Source organism: Pan paniscus, chromosome 6 (genome assembly GCF_029289425.2).
Source record: "Pan paniscus chromosome 6, NHGRI_mPanPan1-v2.0_pri, whole genome shotgun sequence".
Classification (NCBI taxonomy): domain Eukaryota; kingdom Metazoa; phylum Chordata; class Mammalia; order Primates; family Hominidae; genus Pan; species Pan paniscus.
In genome coordinates, this window is record NC_073255.2 from 37582769 (window position 1) to 37604281 (window position 21513).

Genomic DNA, 21513 nt, shown 5'->3' on the forward strand with positions numbered 1-21513 from the left:
AGCCAAGCTGAGATCAAAATGGTGGCCCTTAGGGCCCCTTATCCAAAACCTGACACAAAGAGGGTGGCCCACTCCTGCTTCCTTGCAGACAGTCTTGAGGAGAGGGCAGTGGAAGACAAGACAAGGGCTTCTAGAGAGAGTGTGGCAGCCAGGCCCCGGATGTTGGGACAAGTGTCACTGCACTATTTGGGGGTCTGGGAAGGGGACGGAGGTCAGGGTCAGAGGCACAGCCTCAGAAAAGCTGGACGGAGCAATAGTGAGTGCCCAGGTAGCAGACTGCACATGGCTGATGAGGACTGGTCCACCCACTCAAGGAGTCCAGGGAGACCAGAGGCAGAGGGGTCAGTTGGCTGAGAGGCGGCCGTCAGGGTAGAATTGGTGACAGATATGGAAGAACATGTTGGTGCCCATTAGAATCATAAAACTGAAATGGCTGCAGAGTCACTAGAGTAATTCTAAAGCCTCCAGGGAGGCTTTGAGTCAGGTGCTCAAAGATGCTGTCCACATTCAGCTGGAGTGGCCACAATGCCAGTCGTCACTTCAAAACAGACACCCAGAAGAGGCAGCATGGCCCAGCCCTTAGGAAAGAGTTGGAGAAGATGAATGAAGCAGAGCTGTCACCCAAAATAAAAGGCCATTTGTGGTGGTATTAAGTAGAAAATGAAGAACCGCGGTGGGAGGTAGACTATATCTTATGAGAAATGACCACAGTGAGGTCACACATGCCTTCCTTTTATGCAAATAGGAAGACCCAGGTCCCTATACATTTCAATAAGCCTTTCTTCTTTCCCAGGGTCATCCCTCCCTGTAAGCTCCAGGAGGCTGCGCTAATGCTCTGCCCTCAAAGACAGAACTGGAAGGGTACTTGGCCAGGTGTACCTTCCTGGGCTCTTCCAAGGTGACAGCTCTCACCCTGTGCTGCAGGTGGCCCTGTGCCTGGTGCCACTTCTCACTGCTTACCAGGGCACATGGACACCAGTGGTTCCCAAAATGGGTCACAGCAGGATGGCCTGTATCAGAATCACCAGGGAGGGCTATAAGAAGGCAGACTTCTTCTTCTTTTTCTTTTCTTTTCTTTTTTTTTTTTTTTTGAGACAGAGTTTGCTCTTGTTGCCCAGGCTGGAGTGCAATGGTGCGACCTTGGCTCACTGCAGCCTCCACCTCCCGGGTTCAAGCAATTCTTCTGCCTCAGCCTCCCCAGTAGCTGGGATTACAGGTGCCCACCACCATGCCTGGCTAATTTTTCGTGTTTTTAGTAGAGATGGGGTTTCACCATGTTGGCCAGGCTGGTCCCGAACTCCTGATCTCAAATGATCCACCTGCCTCAGCCTCCCAAAGTGCTGGGATTTCAGGTGTGAGCCACCGCACCCGGCAAAGAAGGCAGACTTCTAAACCTAGAAATTCTGATGCAATAACATGTAGGAAAGAGCCCAGGAATTTGCAAAAATGTTTCAACTCCCCAGACAATTGTGAAGCACGGCCAAATTTGGAAAATATTGATCTGCACAAAACAATGCAACTATCCAAATATTAAAAATGACTTCACAAAAGGTAGCTAAGAGTTTGTGTCCAATTTTGTAAATATATAAGCAATGTACATTGTAGTATATAATAAATGTATAACTCCGATTCTATAAACACACACACGCGCGCATATATCTGAGTTGTAGGATGACAGAGGTTTTTCTTCTTTATTCCTTTCTCAATTGACTTTCTATAATAAACACTTACTCTGTTCATAAAGAAAATATGATTTTGTATGTGCTGGGGAGCAGATTATGACATATTTGGACTCCCAGAGAGGCTTAGCTCAGATTCCGTGTGTGGGTTTCCTAAAAACGCAATGCCTCCCAGAGAGGCGTGCTGTCCCCTTCCTTTCTTCTGGAGAGTGTTCTTATGTGTTTGTTTCAATACACTCTTCATTCTGACTAGCAGACTGCACGGCTGGCTTTTGTAAATGAACACTCATTTCACTCGATTAAATTAATATATTGACTTTTTTTTTCCACAGGAGTTAAGGAGGAGATCAGGGCTGGGGGGCTGGGCATGCATTCAGGATAGGGCTCTAGTCAGCAGGAAATGAAAGAGCTGAGCAAGGAAACTGAGGTTGATATCAACATGGTGGGGAGGAGAGGCTGCTGTGCGTAGGCTCCCCTGTGCTGCAGGTGGCCCTGTGCCTGGTGCCAGGGCTCTCACTGGGGACCCTAGACCCCTCTCAAGCCAGAGCCCCATCATGCCAGGGCTGAGTCTGCTGTTGCTCTCCCTGGGGCAGGAGGGGAGAAGATCTGGTGTGAGTCCAGCGTGAGTGCTTTCACACTGGTGAAGAACAAGTTTCTGGAGTCAGAAAGAACTGGATTCAAAATCTGAGTCTGGCACTGAACACTCAGGCATGTTACTGTCCTTCACTAAGCCCAGTTTCCTCTCATCTAGTAGGGATGATAACAGTATCTACTCAATGGATTTCTTGATCACGACCATCGTCCAGCTCCCACAGACGCCATCGCCACCCACCCTCCTCAGGATGCAGTGACAGTGTGGGCCTGCTCTGAAGACTCAGGGTTGGGGCCAGATGGTTAGAGAAGATGTCTGCTTTTTTCTCCCCTTCAGCCTTTGAGACAATATTTGTTACGAATACTGAGATTCTTCATCCTCTGCTTCACTTCTGACTGGAGGCAGCCTGAGGGGAAGACTTTTTTGAGAGGGAGAAACTGCTGGGAAGGTCCCTGGCTCTTGAGGGAGTGACACTGAATATTAAGGGTCTGGATGTGATGTCTGGAACGGCTGCAGCAAATCACTTCATCCCTCTGAGCATCAATTTCCTTTTATTTATTTATTTTGAGATGGTCGTGCTCTGCCTCCCAGGCTGGAGTGCAATGGTAGAATCTCAGCTCACTGCAACCTCCACCGCCTGGACTCAAGTGATTCTCGTGCCTCAGCCTCCTGAGTAGCTGGAATTACAGGTGTGCACCACCACATCTGGCTAATTTTTTTGTATTTTTAGTAGAGATGGGATTTCACCATGTTGGCCAGGCTGGTCTCGAACTCCTGACCTCAAGTGATCCACCAACCTCGGCCTCCCAACATGCTGGGATTACAGGCATGAGCCACTGCATCCATCCAGTTTCCTTTTCTTTCCAACTAGGGATAATAGTGCCTTCTTCACAAGGCTGTTGTGAGAATTACATAAGATATTATTTGTGAGAGACTGTAGCATCATGCTTGGCATATAACAGCACCCAGCAAATGTTAGTTTCTTTCCTCTTTTAATAGCCAACCTGCAGGGAGAGTTTAATTCTGGAAATATTTGTTGACCACTTATTATGACTTCTGTAATATTTGAACATGAATCATTGACAAGTCAGTCTGAAAACTGGCTGAGAGTCTGCGGGCAGGGGATTTGGAAAGGAAGGCAGTGGGACAACTCACCCTGGGGAAGAGAGAAATGTGTTTGCTCCTGAGGGAATGAGCCCCTAGGTTCTTTCTGGTAGGGGAAGAAGTCTGGAGCTGGAGGAGGCTGTCTGGGAGGTGGTGTGGCCTCTGACTTGCACTCTCAGCCTTAAGCCAATGGCTCACACAATGCTAGTGTGATTGCATTTTCTGTGAAAATCTGGCAGAACTGAGTTCCACAGGCTGACATGACTGGAACAAGAGGCTCCATTCATGGACTTAGAATAGAACCAACATTAGGGCAAGGGCTCTAGAAGCTTCTGAGGGCGGGGTGCTGGAGCGTTTAAGTCAAGGGCACTTACGTCTCTGACAAGTGAAGAACCTCAGCAGATCTCTGCTTTACCCATACATTTTACAAGATGCCCTGAGTGCAGCTGTAGAGGGATTTCTCCACTCAAGGATCCTTGACATGAATGCTCAAAAGATACATTCTTCCTCTACGGTGCAGTCATCAAGGACAGCAGGACAAGCAGATTTATCCTCACCTGAAGTCATAACCAGGATCAGTTTCCCCCAATTCCAGCTCTTCCAATTCCCCAAAGAGGACTTTCTGTAATTACCTTAGGAGAAACACACTACAGAATAAACATCAGCAACCAGCACAGGTGTGAGTGGAGACATTTGATCCCCAGCTCTGTCATTGTTGAATCTGGTGTGTCTAAAACCTCATGAAGGGGCAGAGGAGAACATGGTGCAGTAAACAACCTGCCCCATGCCCCAACTTACACTGCTGGCAGTAAATGACCCTCACAACTATCTCCTCCACTCATTCCCACAGATAGTGATATGTTGGCATTAACAACCCATCTCTTTAAAAATTCAATTATATTTGCGTCTATTTGACAGACTAGAATAATTACTATCTGCTGCTAAGGTTTCCCCTGCAGATGCAAGAAAAAAGTGACCTTACACTTTCTGTCTGTCTGATTGTGGCAGCCAAGATTGAATAGGGAAATACAGAGGGTAGAAATCTAATTATATAACAGTATTGTGGTCATTTTTTTAAAGTTCTTATCTTTTGGAGACACATATTGAAATATTTATGAATACAATGATATGATTGTGGGATTAGCTTCAAATAATACAGGATGAGTATGATTTCATTTACATGAAGTACAAAAGCAAAAAGAAAATCACAAACCCATGCTGTTGAGGTGAGGAGAGTGGGGCGGAGGGTGGAGATAGTGACCAGTAGATAGGACGAGGTGGGTATCTGGGATTTGCATTTACACAAATGGTTTTGGGTTATGAAAATTCACTGTGCTTTAATTTTATAGCATATGCTTTTCTGTGCCTGTGTATATGTATACATGTGTATGTACATCATACTTCAACAAACCTTTTTGAAAAATCATAATGTGGGAGGAGGGGTAACTGACGTGGGGGTGGGAGTGGGGAGTGACCGAAACAGGATTGTCTGGGTGTTCACTGCAGAAGCTGGGTGGTGGGCACGCAGCGGTTTATTTTACTAATCTCCTATTTGTGTCAATGCTTGACATTTTCCACAAGAAAAATTTTATGAAAGTATCCCTGGAGGTGCCCGGGCGCGGTGGCTCACGCCTATAATCCCAGCACTTTGGGAGGCCAAGGTGGGAGGATCACGAGGTCAGGAGATCCAGACCATCCTGGCTAACGTGGTGAAACCCCGCCTCCACTAAAAATACAAAAAATTAGCCGGGCGTGGTAGTGGGTGCCTGTAGTCCCAGCTACTCAGGAGGCCGAGGCAGGAGAATGGCGTGAACCCGGGAGGCGGAGCTTGCAGTGAGCTGAGATCGTGCCACTGCACTCCAGACTGGGAAACAAGAGCAAGACTCCGTCCCAAAAAAAATAACAAAAAAACAAAAAAAAAGTATCCCTGAAGGTGTTACATCTCATGCATTCTTTATTTTTTTTTAATTATACTTTAAGTTTTAGGGTACATGCGCACAACGTGCAGGGTAATTACATATGTATACATGTGCCATGCTGCTGTGCTGCACCCAGTAACTCATCATTTAACATTAGGTATATCTCCCTCCCCCCTCCCCCCACCCCACAACAGGCCCCGGTGTGTGATGTTCCCCTTCCTGTGTCCATGTGTTCTCATTGTTCAATTCCCACCTATGAGTGAGAACATGCGGTGTTTGGTTTTTTGTCCTTGCGATAGTTTGCTGAGAATGATGGTTTCCAGCTTCATCCATGTCCCTACAAAGGACATGAACTCATCCTTTTTTATGGCTGCATAGTATTCCATGGTGTATATGTGCCACATTTTCTTAATCCAGTCTATCATTGTTGGACATTTGGGTTGGTTCCAAGTCTTTGCTATTGTGAATAGTGCCACAATAAACATACGTGTGCATGTGTCTTTAGAGCAGCATGATTTATAGTCCTTTGGGTATATACCCAGTAATGGGATGGCTGGGTCAAATGGTATTTCTAGTTCTAGATCCCTGAGGAATCACCACACTGACCTCCACAATGGTTGAACTAGTTTACAGTCCCACCAACAGTGTAAAAGTATTCCTATTTCTCCACATCCTCTCCAGCACCTGTTGTTTCCTGACTTTTGAATGATTGCCATTCTCACTGGTGTGAGATGGTATCTCATTGTGGTTTTGATTTGCATTTGTCTGATGGCCAGTGATGATGAGCATTTTTTCATGTGTCTTTTGGCTGCATAAATGTCTTCTTTTGAGAAGTCTCTATTCATATCCTTCGCCCACTTTTTGATGGGATTGTTTTTTTCTTGTAAATTTGTTTGAGTTCACTGTAGATTCTGAAGTCTCATGTACTCTTAAATATTATTAGTTTTTTGAGCCGAGGTCTCTCTCTATAGCCCAGGCTGGAGTGGAAAATGTTAATTTTTTTTTTTTTTTTTTTGAGACAGAGTCTCGCTCTGTCACCCAAGCTGGAGTGCAGTGGCACAATCTCGGCTCACTGCAAGTTCTGCCTCCCGGGTTCACACCATTCTCCTGCCTCAGCCTCCCGAGTAGCTGGGGCTATAGGCACCCACCACCATGCCTGGCTAATTTTTTGGTTTTTTTTTGTTTTTTGTTTTTTGTTTTTTTTTAGTAGAGACGGGGTTTCACCGTGTTAGCCAGGATGGTCTCCATCTCCTGACCTTGTGATCTGCCCGCCTCGGCCTCCCAAAGTGCTGGGATTACAGGCGTAAGCCACCGTGCCCAACCAAAAATGTTAATTTTTTAAAACCAAAGGCTCAGTACGACAGGAGTTGAAGCTCTGATGGGTCAGAGAAGAGGATGGGTCATTTGAATATGAGCCAGAGTGCTGAGTGTTTGTGCAAATGTGATTTTTTTTGCCTACCCTGGTGAAGCCACTTTAAATTAGTAATTGTCATTTAAAAGGGAAACAGAGAGATATATGTTAGCATTTGCCAATATTTGTATTTATTTACTAATTTTATTGATTACTTATTAATATTTCTAGACTTCATATCTGTACTATGTACAAATATAGTATAAATATAATAATGTACATTTGACAAAAAGCTTTTAAAGGAAGAGATAAAATATGTAAATAGATATTCTAATGTATTATTTCTACATGCCAGTGGATCTTTTTTGGGTGCCTCCAGGGTATATGATTTGGAAAACATAATTTTTCTTTTCACAATAAGAACTCGCAACAAAGAAAAAATAGATTTAAACTACACACACACAAAATCTAAATTCTGCTTTGAATATCTTCTATTAGACACCAGCCTTTGCCCTAGGCATATATGAATATCCTGGGCCTTGAGGGGCTAGTAGTCCAATAGGGGAGAAGGCATATAAAAATATAACTTCAATATGATATGGTGGTGCCACCAAGATGGAAATGGGAGCAAGGCATCTTGGGAATTCTTCCTGCAGGAAAGAAAACCTGAGAGGAGATTTGAATCTTAACAAAGAACTTGGCATGCAAATAAATGTAAGAAAGATATTCCCAACTGTTATGGGTTGAATTGCGTCTCCAAAAAGATATGCCAAAATCCTAACCCCGGTACCTGAGAATGTGACCTTATTTGGAAATAGGGTCTTTGCAGATGTAATCAAGTTATGATAAAGTCATTAGGGTGCACCTTAATCCAATATGACTGGTGTCCTTATAAGAGGGAAAGAGTCACAGAGACTCACACAGAGAGGAGAATGCCATGTGTAGACACAGACATACAGGGAGTCTCATTCTGTCACCCAGGCTGGAGTGCAGTGGCATGATCTCAGCTCACTGCAGGCTTCACCTCCCTGATCAAGCGATTCTCCTGTTCCAGCCTCCCCATTAGCTGGGGTTACAGGTGCCCGCCACCGTGCCCAGCTAATTTTCCTATTTTTAGTAGAGACAGGTCTCACCATGTTGGCCAGGCTGGTCTCAAACTCCTGACTTCAAGTGATCTGCCTGCCTCAGCCACCCAAAGTGCTGGGATTACAGGCGTGAGCCTCTGCACCTGGCACCAAACTTTAACTTTTTTTTTTTTTTTTTTTTGAGATGGAGTCTCTGTCGCCCAGGCTGGAATGCAGCGGTGTGATCTCGGCTCACTACAGCCTCCGCCTCTTGGGTTCAAGCAATTCTCTGCCTCAGCCTCCCCGTTAGCTGGGATTACAGGTGCCCGCCACCATGCCCAGCTAATTTTTTGTATTTTTAGTAGAGACGGGGCTTCACTATCTCGGCCAGGCTGGTCTTGAACTCCTGACCTTGTGATCCACCCGCCTCAGCCTCCCAAAGTGCTGGGATTACAGGCATGAGCCACCGTGTCCGGCCTGCCAAACCTTAACTTTTTTTTTTTTTTTTTTTGAGACTGAGTTTCACTCTTGTTGCCCAGGCTGGAGTGCAATGGCGCAATCTCGGCTCACTGCAACCTCCGCCTCCCGGGTCCAAGCGATTCTTCTGCCTTAGCCTCTCGAGTCGCTGGGATTACAGGCATGCACCACCATGCCCGGCTAATTTTGTATTTTTAGTAGAGATAAGGTTTCTCCATGTTGGTCAGGCTGGTCTTGAACTCCCAACCTCAGGTGATCCACTCGCCTTGGCCTCCCAAAGTGCTGGGATTACAGGTGTGAGCCACCGCGCCCGGCCACCACCAAACCTTAACTTTTAAACGATCATTCCTAGCTGATTTTTATGCAGCCTGCTCATTTCTTCAATATCTTTAACCTCTCTAAAGGAAAAACAGCCAAACCATTTTAAAAACAAAGATCTTTCTCGCCTCAACTCTTTCCCTCTTCTCCCCTTCACAAACCTTGTTCCATGCCTTGTCTTCTGATGAACCACAATTCTCCACTGAACTGAGGTGAGAGTGATTTGTGCAACTATCACTCCACTGAAGTTGAAACTTCAATCTTTTTAAAGTTCAGAGGCTACTTGTCTCATTGACACATAATAGTAATCCACACTGAACACTTTGTGTGAAACACTCTGAACTGGACTTCTGATGTTATACTTCCATGGTTTTCTTCCTATCTTGGGATTTTCTCAGCCTCTTGCTGATCTCACCTCTAACCTTCTCAGATCTTGGCCTTCCTCTATTCACACATGCCGTAGGCAGTCTTGTTCACTACAGTGAATCATGTCGATACCCTTCAGCCCAGACCATTACCTGAGAATCTGCCTTGGATATCCACCTTGGATATCTCAAAGGTCTCAAATTTAACATGTCTGAAGAACCTCTGGCTCTTATCTACCCCACACCTGCCTGTGGTTCAGGTTCAGTAAGTGGCACCATCCCCCACTGGCTTTCTAAGGTAGAAACTTGAAAGTCAACTTCGACTCTTCCCTCTTCCTCACCTCCATGAATTCTGTCCGTCACAAGGCCTGGTAGGTTCTCAAATCTCTTGAATTCATCCTCACTTCTAACACATGAATCGAGCCCCTATCATCTGTCACCTGGAGAATTTAATAAATTTCTAAGTGATCCGTTTTTCAAAATTAACTGCATTATTGAGCTATAATTCACATTCCATACATTTCACCCATTTAACACGTACAATCCATTGATCTTTAGAGTATTCACAGAGTTGTGCACCTATCAATCCATTGTGTAACATTTTCATGACCCCCAAAACCCATACCACTCTCCGTTCCCTCCCCAGATGATCTCTTTGGTGCAGTTCTTTGCTCACATTTTCTCCACACTGCAATCAGATATTTTTCAATACAATTTTAATGTCATGCTTTTGTTTAGAACATTTATTACCCTTGAAATAAAATCCAGGTTATTTTCTGATTTATAAGGCCTTTTGAATCTGGTCTTTGCTTGCTTTTCTGGACTAATTTCCTTCTTTACAATTTACAAACTGACCAAATTGAATGTTTTAGTTACTTTAATGGGCCTTCTTTTCATACAGTTTTTTCTGCCTTAAGCACCATTCCCCATGGACTGGTTAAATCTTAGGTAACCATACATCCTAGTTTATGCTTGTTTTCACTATCACTCTCAAAAGTGTGCCTGTTTGGATGGTAAATGATATGGTAACCCTGGTTAAGTTCAATTTACACCTCACGTAACTTCCTCCAGGAGGCTTTAACAAAAATTCTATCTTGGTTCCTTTTGTTTAAATTTCAAATGCATCTCATATTACTTAACACCAAACTGTATTAGTCATTTTGATTGTCTTCACTGCTGTGAGGACAAGGGTTTGTGTCTACCCTATTTATCTCTTTATCTTCAACACCTAAAAGTGTGTGGCACATAACAAGCACAGAACTGAACAAAACCTATGTAAAGGAGTGTATAGGTCACGAAGAAAAATTTAATTTCAGTAAAGTCATTCAGGCAACTATTTTGGAATTGTAATTAGTACTGAAATATCTCTGACACCATGGAGAAAGGATTTGTCAAATAACCATCAAATGAGTTGGAATTAAAAAAAAAAAAAAACTTCCCAACATATAAAAAGGATATAAACAAGTAGAGTTTATCTCATAAATAAAAGATTGCTTTAATATCAGAAAATCACATACCATACTAACAGAATAAAGGACAAAAACCATAGGACTGTGCCAATAGATACTGATATGATTTGGCTCTGTGTCCCCACCAAAATCTCATGTGGAATTTTTTTTTTTTTTATATAGACAGAGTCTTGCTCTGTCACCAGGCTGGAGTGCAGTGGGGTGATGTCGGCTCACTGCAACCTCCGCCTCCCGGGTTCAAGCTATTGTCCTGCCTCAGCCTCCCTAATAGCTGGGACTACAGGCGTGCGCCACCACGCCTGTGCACCTGGATAATTTTTTGTATTTTAGTAGAAACAGGGTTTCACCATGTTGGTCAGGCTGGTCTCCAACTCCCGATCTCAGGTGATTCGCTCGCCTCGGCCTCCCAAAGTGCTGGGATTACCGGCATGAGCCACTGCGCCCAGCCTCATGTGGAATTTTTAATCCGCACGTTAGGGTAGGGAACTGGTGGGAGGTGACTGGATCATGGGGGCAGTTCTCCATGCTGTTCTTGTGATAGTGAGTTCTCACTAGATATGATGGTTTAAAAGTGTGGCACATCCCCCTTTGCACTTGCTCTCTCTCTCTCTCCTCTCCTTTGTCTCTTTCCTCTCTCTCTTCTCTCTCTCTCGTCACCATGTAAGATATGGCTTGTTTCTCCTTTGCCTTCTGCCATAATTGTAAGTTTCCTGAGGCCTCTCCAGCCATGTGGAACTGTGAGTCAATTAAACATCTTTTCTTTATAAACTGCCCACTCTCAGGTAGCTCTTAATAGCAGTGTGAAAATGGACTAATACATAGAAAAATTATTTGACAAATTAGAGGACCCATTTATGATTAAAACTCACCAAATTAGGAAGACAAAGAAACTTCCTCAACCTGATAAGGAACATCTATGAAAAATCTACAGCTAATATGTATAATAGTGAAAGATGGAAAACTTTCCCCCTACCATCAGGAGCTAAACAAAGATGTCAGCTTTCACCACCTCTATTCACAATTGTACTGGAAGTCCTAACTGAGGCAATAAGACAAGGAAAAGAAAAAATTTAACCCTTAATAGTTTAAGGAAAAATGAAAAGGCATATGGCTTTGAAGGAGTCTCAAAAAACAAAACAAAAACTCTAGAAATAATAACGTAGCCGGATTACAAGATAAAGACCAATATAAGCCAAGCTTGGTGGCTCATGCCTGCAGTCCCAGCTACTGAGGTGGCTGACGTGGGAGGGTCACTTAAGCCCTGGAGTTCAAGGCTAGCCTGGGCAACAGAGCAAGACCTCATCTCTGGGAAAAAAAAAAAAAAAAAAAAAGTCAATAAACAACTGCATTGTGTGTACTATCAACTATTAAAAAACATTTTTTTTTTTGAGGCAAGGTCTCACTCTGTCACCCAAGCTGGAGTGCAGTGGTGCCATCATGGTTAACTGCAGCCTCAACCTCCCAGTCTCAATCAATCCTCCCACTGCAGCCTCCTGAGTACCTGAGACTGCAGGCACAAGCTACCATGCCCGGCTAATTTTCATATTTTTTGTAGAGATGGGGTTTTGTCATGTTGCCCAGGCTGGTCTCAAACTCCTGGGCTCAAGCAATTTGCCCACTTTGATCTCCCAAAGGGCTGGGATTATGTTACTGTGCCCAGCCATAAAAAAATTAACAGTGTCATTAAGGAAAACCATTTAGTAATAAATTCAACAAGAGATGTATAAGAACTGTACACTATATAACATTGCTGAGAGAGATTTAAAAAGATCTGAAGAGAGAAATATACCATGTTCATAGTTTGGAGGAGTTGATATTGGTAAGTTGCTAATTCTCTCCAAATTGGTCTGCAGATTCAATGCAATTGTTATCAAACCACCACTATGTTTTTTTTTCTTTTTTTGCAGAAATGGATGGGCTGATTATAACGTTTATGTGGAAAAGCAAAGGTCCTACAATAGTCAAAACAATTTTTACAAAAAGAACAAAGGAGACTTACTCTAAACATTCCAAAGTTTTATTATAATAAAGATAACATGGTACTGCATAAGGATAGACATAGATCAATGGGATATAACTGAATCCAGAAAGATCCTCACATACATATGTATAGTCCATATATATATATATATATATATATATATATATATATATTTTTTTTTTTTTTTTTTTTTTTTTTTTTTTGAGATGGAGTCTTGCTCGGCCGCACAGGCTGGAGTGCAGTGGTGTGATCTTGGCTCACTGAATCCTCTGCCTCCCAGGTTCAAGTGATTCTCCTGCCTCAGTCCCCCAAGTAGCTGGGATTACAGGTGTGAACACCCAGCTAATTTTTGTATTTTTAGTAGAGACAGGGTTTCACCATGTTGGCTGGGCTGGTCTCAAACTCCTGACCTCAAGTGATCCGCCTGCCTCTGCCTCCCAAAGTGCTGGGATTACAGACGTGAACCACAGTGCCTGGCCTGTATAGTTGTGGGTGGCAAGCCACCTTGATGCCGAGGCAAGAGACCAAGGGCATGAGCCACTCCAGTATAATAAAATATATAAAACAACAAGAGTTATACTAGATCTAGATCATAGACATGATTATATATGAATATCATTAATCATTAGTTTGTAGCAATTACTCTTTATTCCAATATTAGAATAATCCTCGCTCTAAAATCATAGCCTAGGAAAAACCAGGCCATACAGAGATAGGAGCTGAGGGGACATAGTGAGAAGTGACCAGAAGACAAGAGTGTGAGCCTCTGTTATGCCCGGACAGGGCCACCAGAGGGCTCCTTGGTCTAGCAGTAACGCCAGTGTCTGGGAAGACACCTGTTGCCAAGCAGACCATGGTCTAGCAGTAGCGTCAGTGTCAAGTTAAAACACTAGCTACTTGGCAGACCAGGAAAGGGAGTCTCCCTTTCCCCAGGAGAATTTAGAGAAGGCTCTACTCCTCCACCTCTTGTGGAGGGCCTGACATCAGTCAGGCCCACCAGCAGTTATCTGGAGGCCTAACCGTCTCCCTGTGATGCTGTGCTTCAGTGGTCATGCTCCTAGTCCACTTTCATGTTCCATCCTGTACACCTGGCTCTGCCTTTTAGATAACAGTAGCAAAATTAGTGAAAGTGCTAAAAGTGTCTGATATGCAGAAATAATGGCATAAGCTGTCTCTCTCTCCCTCTCTCTCTGCCTCTTCGGCTGCCAGGCAGGGAAGGGTCCCCTGTCCAGTGGACACGTGACCCACATGACCTTCCCTATCATTGGAGATGGCTCACACTCCTTACCCTGCCCCTTTGTCTTGTATCCAATAAATATCAGCGCAGCCTGGCATTTGGGGCCACTACCGGTCTCCGCCTCTTGGTGGTAGTGGTCCCCCGGGCCCAGCTGTCCTTTCTTTTATCTCTTTGTTTTGTGCCTTTATTTCCACAATCTCTCATCTCCACACACGGGGAGAAAAACCCACCGACCCTGTGGGGCTGGACCCTACATATAGTCAATATTTTTAATAAAAGTATTCAACAGGGAGAGGATAGTCTTTTCAAAAATGGTGCTTGAACAATTGTAGATATATAAATTCATAGAATAATGTATTAGTCTGTTCTCACACTGCTATAAAGATACTACAAGAGACTAGGTAATTTATAAACAAAAGAAGCTTGATTCACAGTTCTGAATGGCTGGGAGGCCTCAGGAAACTTACAATCATGGCAGAAGATGAAAGAGAAGCAAGGCACATCTTACATGGTGGCAGGAGAAAGGGAGAGAGAGTGAAGCGGAACTGTCATACTTTAAAACCATTAGATCTCATGCAAACTCCCTCACTATCATGAGGACAACATAGGAGAAACCACCCCCATGATCCAGTCATCTCCCAGTTCCCTTCCTTGACACATGGGGATTACAATTCGAGATGAGATTTGGGTGGGGACACAGAGCCAAACCATATCATTCTGCCCCGGCCCCTCCCAAATCTGACATCCTTTTCACATTTCAAAATCAATTATACCTTCTCAACAGTCTCCCGAAGTCTTACTCATTCCACCGTTAACTCAAAAGTCCAAGTTCAAAGTCTCATCTTAGACAAGGCAAGTCCCTTCCATCTATGAACCTGTAAAATCAGTAAGTTAGTTACTTCCAAGATTCAATGGGGGTACAGGCATTAGGTAAATGTTCCCCTTCCAAATTGGACAAACTGGCTAAAACAAAGGGGCCACAGGCCCCATGCAGATCCGAAACCCAACAGGGCACTCATTAAATCTTCAAGCTCCAAAATATCCTTTGACTTCATGTCTCACATCCAGGGCATGCTGATGCAAGGGGTGGGCTCCCATGGCCTTGGGCAGCCCTGCCCCTGTGGCTCTGCAGAGTACAGCCCTGCAGCTATTCTCATGGGCTGATGTTGAGTGGCTTTTCCAGGTGCATGGTGCAAACTACCATTCTGGGGTCTGAACGACAGTGGCCCTCTTCTCAGCTCCACTAGACAGTGCCCCAGTGGGGAGTCTGTATGGGGGGCTCCAGCCCCACATTTGCCTTCCACACTGCCTTAGGAGAGGTTCTCCATGAGGGCTCTGCCTCTGCAGCAGACTTCTGCCTGGGCATCCAGGCATTTCCATACACCCTCTGAAATCTAGGCAGAAGTTCCCAAAGCTCGACACTTGTCTTCACACCCACAGGCCTAACACCACATAGAAGCTTCCAAATCATGGGGCTTACACCCTCTGAAGCAAAAATCTAAGCTTTACCTTGGCCCCTTTTAGCCACAGCTCAAGCTAGAGCAGGTGGGACACAAGGCACCAAGTCCGAAGCTGCACAGAGCAGTGGGGCCCTGGGCCCGGCCCATGAAACCATTTTTCCCTCCTAGGCCTCCAGGCCTGTGATGAAAACGGCTTCCATGAAGGTCTTTGATATGCCCTGGAGACATTTTCCCCATTGTCTTGGCTATTAACAGTTGATTGCTTGTTACTTGTGCAAACTTCAGCAGCTCACTTGAGTTCCTCCGCAGAAAATGGGTTTTTCTTCTCTTCCACATGGTCAGGCTGCAAATTTTCCAAATTTCTGCTTCCTATGAATTTTCCAAACTTATGCTTTGCTTCCCTTTTAAACATAAGTTTCAATTTCAAGCCATCGATTTGTGAACATATAGTGGAATGCTTTCAGAATAAGCCAGGACACCTCTTGAATGCTTTGCTACTTAGAAATTTCTTCAGACAGATACACTAAATCATCTCTATGTACTTCAAAATTCCACAGATCTCTAGGGCAGGGACAAAATGTCAATGTCTCTTTGCTAAAATATAACAAGAATGACCTTTGCTCCAGTTCCTCATCTCCATCTGAGACCACCTCATCTTGGACTTCATTGTCCATGTCACTGTCAGCATTTTGGTCAAAAACATTCAACAAATCTCTAGGAAGTTCCAAACTTTCCTATATCTTCCTGTCTTCTTCTAAGCCCTCCAAACTGTTCCAACCTCTGCCCATTGCCCAGTTCCAAAGTCACTTCCACATTTCCAAGTTATCTTTATAGCAGTGCCCCACTACCAATTCTCAGCAGTTCTCACACTGCTATAAAGATACTACCTGAGACTGGATAATTTATAAACAAAAGAGGTTTAATTGACTCAAAGTTCTGCATGGCTGGGAGGCTCTCTCAGGAAACTTACAATCATGGTGGAAGGCAAAGGGGAAGCAAGGCACAACTTACATGGCAGCAGGAGAGAGGGAACATGAGCAATGGGGAAGTCCCATGCTTTAAAACCATCAGACCTCATGAGAACTCCCTCACTATCGTGAGAACAGCATGGGGGAAACTGCCCCATGATCCAGTCACCTCCCACCAGATCCCTCCCTCAACACATGGGGATTACAATTTGAGATAAGATTTGGGTGGGGACACAGAGCCAAACCATTTCAAAGAAACATAGGTGATTTCCTCTATAACCAGGGAGTAGGGAAAACTTTCCTAACTATGGCTCAAATTCCAGAAGTATAATTTTGCTTACCAAAAATTAAACATTTGCAAGTAACAAGACATCACAGGCAAAGTAAACAGACAAATGACAAAATGGGAAAAGGTACTCCTAGTGTTAGTATCTCTAATATATAAACAACCTTTACATATAAAAAGCTGGGCATGATGGCTTAAGCCTGTAATCCCAGCTACTTGGGAGGCTGAGGCAGGAGAATCGCTTGAACCTGGGGGGCGGAGGTTGCAGTGAGCCGAGATCATGCTATTGCATTCCAGCGACAAAAGCAAAATTCCGTCTCAAAAAAAAAAAGTTTCTTTCAGTATCTCCTGTTTTGTAAACTTGACTTTGGAACGATGTAAATATTTTACATAATTATGAAACCAAAGTAAAAGATTTGAGGATGAAGCTGGTGCATCTAAATGAGTATCCAGGGGGTAGCATAACCATACCAATAATAGCTTTTTATCAAAACAGTAATTTGTGCATCACTAGTGGAATATACCTCAAAGAAAATAAGATAGTAAAAATATATATTTTCAGTCATATTATTAGTGGTGATGTTGGTATTAGTATTCTGAGACCGTTGCATGTGTGCTGTGGGTTAAAGCAAATGAGCAATAATCTAATCTGTCATTAGTAGTGTAGTTCAGAACTGAGATTCTCTGCATAGGAGAAAGGAGATGTAAAATAGAAGAGAAGTAAAACCCTGTGGTCCTGAGTTTGCATTGCAATTATCTGTATGAATGCACTCTGTATTTTACTGTAAAAGAAAACAAAACATATCTCCTTTTTATTTATACTGAAGAGGCCTAAAAATAATCACCAATCCTACGGCAGCGAGCATCCTAGCCCTTGGACAGTAATTTTGAATTGACCTTTCCCACTAAAGGAGCCAAGAATTTTTGGAGAAAAGGCTGATTCCAGATGAGAGTCAGGAAATATAGAAAGGAGCCTAGAACATCTCATTCTACCAGATATCAAGGAAGCTATCAAAGACTACTAGAGTTGGCCAGGCACAGAGGCTCACGTCTGCAATCCCAGCACTTTGGGAGGCCGAGGTGGGTGGATCATCTGAGGTCAGGAGTTCGACACCAGCCTGACCAATATGGTGAAACCCTGTCTCTACTAAAAATACAAAAATTAGCTGAGTGTGGTGGTGTGCGCCTGTAATCCCAGCTACTCAGGAAGCTGAGGCAGGAGAGTCACTTGAACCTGGGAGGCGGAGGTTGCAGTGGGCCAAGATCACTCCATTGAACTCCAGCCTGGGTAACAGAGCGAGACTCTATCTCAAACAAAACAAAACAAAACAAAACAACTGCTAGAGTCCGAAGACTTGTAACCCAACTAGGCAACAAAAGCCATTGGCCAAAGAAAAGACAGTATGAGCAACGGTAAGAATAATAAATCCAATGGTTTGGAATATACCAAATATGTTTGACCCTTGAGTCCATTTTGTTTTTGGCGGGGGGGACAGGGTCTCACTCTGTTGCCCAGGCTGGAGTGCATTGGTGCGATCTTGGCTCACTGCAACCTTCGCCTCCCAGGCTCAAGCCATCCTCCAACCTCAGCCTCCTAAGTAGCGGGGACCACAGGCGTGCACCAGCATGTCCGGCTAATTTTTGTATTTTTTATAGAGACAAGGTTTTGCCATGTTGCTCAGGCTGGTCTTGAAATCCTAAGTTCAAGCAATCAGTCTGCCTTGGCTTCCAAAGTGCTGGGATTACAGGCGTGAGCCGCCCAGCCCAGTTTTTTCTTTTTACCATATTCCAGCTAGTAAAGAAGGAATGACAGAATTAGACTATCACTGTTTCTCATTCCGTAATGGATCTAGGCAATGATCACCAATGGCTATTAATATTTTTTAAAAGAGAGACTGCTAAACATTACGTTGGTAGAATTAACAGACTATCTATAATGTAATCTTGCCTCCAACCTCCCCATCAAGTCTGAATCTAATCAAGCCTCTATACCCAGCTACCAATTTATAAAACTATAGATATTAGAAGAACATGTTAAATTATACCAAGAGGATGCAATCAGCAAAATCTAGGTTTTGTGCTTCATGGTGGCTCATGCCTGTAATCCTAGCACTTTGGGAGGCTGAGGCAGGAGGATTCACTTGAGTCCAGGAGTTGTGACACCAGTTTGGGCAACATAGTGAGACTTTGTCTCTATGAAAAAGAAACAAAACTAGCCAGTCATGGTGGTGCATGCCTGTAGTCTCAGCCACTTGGGAGACTGAGGTGGGAGAATCACTTGAGCCCGGGAGATCAAGGCTGTGGTAAGCTGAGATCAGGCCACTGCACCCCAGCCTTGGTGACAGAGCAAGACTCTGTCTCAAAAAAAAAAAAAAAAAGAAAAGAAAAGAAAAAGAAAAAAAATCTTCATTTTGTAGACTTGTACAGGTTAAATTATTCATTTTCTTCCACAAATTGGAAAAAAATATAAAGGAATGGAGGAGGAACCCACAGGGACGTACAAGATGTATCAACCAATGGCATCATTATGTGTTGACTTTATTTTGGTCCTAATTCAAACAAACAGCTAAAAATAAATATGACTCCAACAAAAACTTGTACACAGGTATCCATAGCAGCATTATTCATAACAGCTGAAAGTATATGATGAACTATTATTCAGCCATAGAAAGGAATATAGGACTGATTCATGCTACAACATGGATCAACCTTGAAGACGTTATGTGGCCAGGCATGGTGGCTCACACCTGTAATCCCAGCACTTTGGGAGGCCAAGGTGGGTGGATCGCTTGAACTCAGGAGTTTGAGACCAACCTGGGCAACAAAGTGAAACCCTATCTCTACAAAAAATACAAAATTGGCTGGGCATGGTGGTGCGTTCCTGTAGTCCCAGGTACTCGGGAGGCTGAGGTGGGAAGATTGCTTGAGCTTTGGAGGCAGAGGTTGCAGTGAGCCTAGATCGTGCCACTGCACACTAGCCTGAGTGACAGAGTGAGACCCTGTTGTTTTTTTCTAAAGGTGTTAAAAATTTTTTTTAAAGAAATAAAAAAAATTATGATAAGTGAAATAAGCCAGACACAGCACCACAAAGTATATGATTCCATTTATATGAAATGTCTAGCATAGTGAAATTTATAGAAATAGAAAGTATATTAGTGGGTTCCAGGGGCTGGATGAGAAAGGGGAAGTGACTGCTAATGGGTACAGGGTTTCTTTGTGGAGTGATGGAATTCAATACTGGTGATGGTTGTATTATTTTGCGAATATACTATAAACTACTGAATTGGGCCAGGTGTGGTGGTTCGTGCCTGTAATCCTAGCACTTTGGGAGGCTGAGGAGCGTGGATTGCTTGAGCCCAGGAGTTAGAGACCAGACTGGGTAACATGGTGAATCCCTGCCTCTACTAAAAATACAAAAATTAGCCAGGTGTGGTGGCATGCACCTGCAGTCCCAGCTACTGGAGGGCTGAGCTGGGAGGATCACATGAGCCTGGGAGGTTGAGGCTGCAGTGAGCTGAGATCGCACCATTGCACTCCAGCCTGGGTGACACAGTGAGACCCTGTCTCAAAAATGAAAACAAAAAACTACTGAATTGTATACAGTCATGTGTCACTTAACAACAGGGATATGTTCTGAGAAATGCATCATTAGACAATTTCATCATTGTGTCCACATCATACAGTGTACTTACACAGACTTAGATGGATGGAAGAACCTAGGCTATATGGTAGAGCCTTTTGCCCCAGGCCACAAACCTGTACAGTATGTTACTGTACTGAATACTGTAGACTTCTGTAACACAATGGTAAGTATTTTTGTATCTAAATATAGAAAAGATATAGTAAAACTGGTAAAGGTAATATTGACACAGGATTCTTTCTGTGAAGCTTCACCATCTGGAAATCTCCGCAACCAGCAGCGCCCCTGCCTGGCACTCACTTGGCTCCGGGCTTGCCTCTGGGCTCATTCTGTCCATCTCTACAAAAACTTTTTTAAAAAATTAGCCTGGCATAGCGGTGTGTGCCTGTAGTCCTCGCTACTTGGGAGGCTGTGTTAGGAGGATCTCTGGAGCCTAGGGGTTGGAGGCTGCAGTGAGCTATGATCATGCCACTGCACTCCAGACTGACTGACAGAGACCCTGTCTCATAATAATAATAATACAGAAGCCAGGCATGGTGGCACACACCTGTAGTCATAGCTAGCTACTCAGGAGGTGGAGGCAGGAGAGCCCAGGAGCTTGCGCAACATAACAAGACCCTGTCTCTTTTTTTTTTTTTTGAGATGGAGTCTTGTTCTGTCACTCAGGCTGGAGGGCAGTGGTGTGATCTCGGCTCACTGCAACCTCTGCCTCCCGGGTTCAAGGGATTCTCCTGCCTCAGCCTCCTGAGTAGCTGGGACTACAGGTGCATGCCACCATGACTGGCTAATTTTTGTATTTTTAGTAGAGGCGGGGTTTCACCATGTTGGTCAGGCTGGTCTGGAACTCCTGACCTCAAGGGATCCACTCGCCTCAGCCTCCCAAAGTGCTGGGATTATAGGTGTGAGTCACCACGCCCAGCCAAGACCCTATCTCTTAAAAAAAAAGAAGTTAGGCCGGGCGCGGTGGCTCATGCCTATAATCTCAGCACTTTAGGAGGCCGAGGTGGACGGATCACGAGGTCAGGAGATGGAAACCATCCTGGCTAACACAGTGAAACCCCGTCTCTACTAAAAATACAAAAAAATTAGCCGGGCGTGGTGGCAGGTGCCTGTAGTCCCAGCTACTTGGGAGGCTGAGGCAGGAGAATGGCGTGAACCCAGGAGGCGGAGCTTGCAGTGAGCCGAGATAGCACCACTGCACTCCAGCCTGCATTTATAATCAAATATATATATATATATATTTTTGGAATTTATTGTTGCATGGTATGTGAATATTTAAAAATATTTCACTTGTGTTCAAGGATAATGTGTATTCTCTTTGTAAAGTTTATATTCTCTGTGAGCTAATTGATTGTATTCAGCTTTCATGTTAACTTTTGTCAACTTTTTTATTCTAGGAGGCAGTGTTTAACATTTTCAATGAACACTGTCAACTTTTCTATTTCTTCCTTTAGTTTTTGTCAGTTCTTATTCTGTGTACTTTGAATCTATATTTTCAACTGCAGATATGTTGGCAATATGTATAATCTTGCTTCTTTGTTAATTTTACTAGCATATAATATTTATTGTCTCTTTTCATGTATTTTTTGCTTGAATTCAGTTT

At 43.8% G+C, this 21513-nt stretch overlaps 1 pseudogene; it reads left to right on the top strand.

Moving 5' to 3' along the window:
- LOC117981179 (uncharacterized) overlaps positions 1–21513 on the top strand; it is a 119726-nt pseudogene that overhangs the window by 58859 nt on the left and 39354 nt on the right.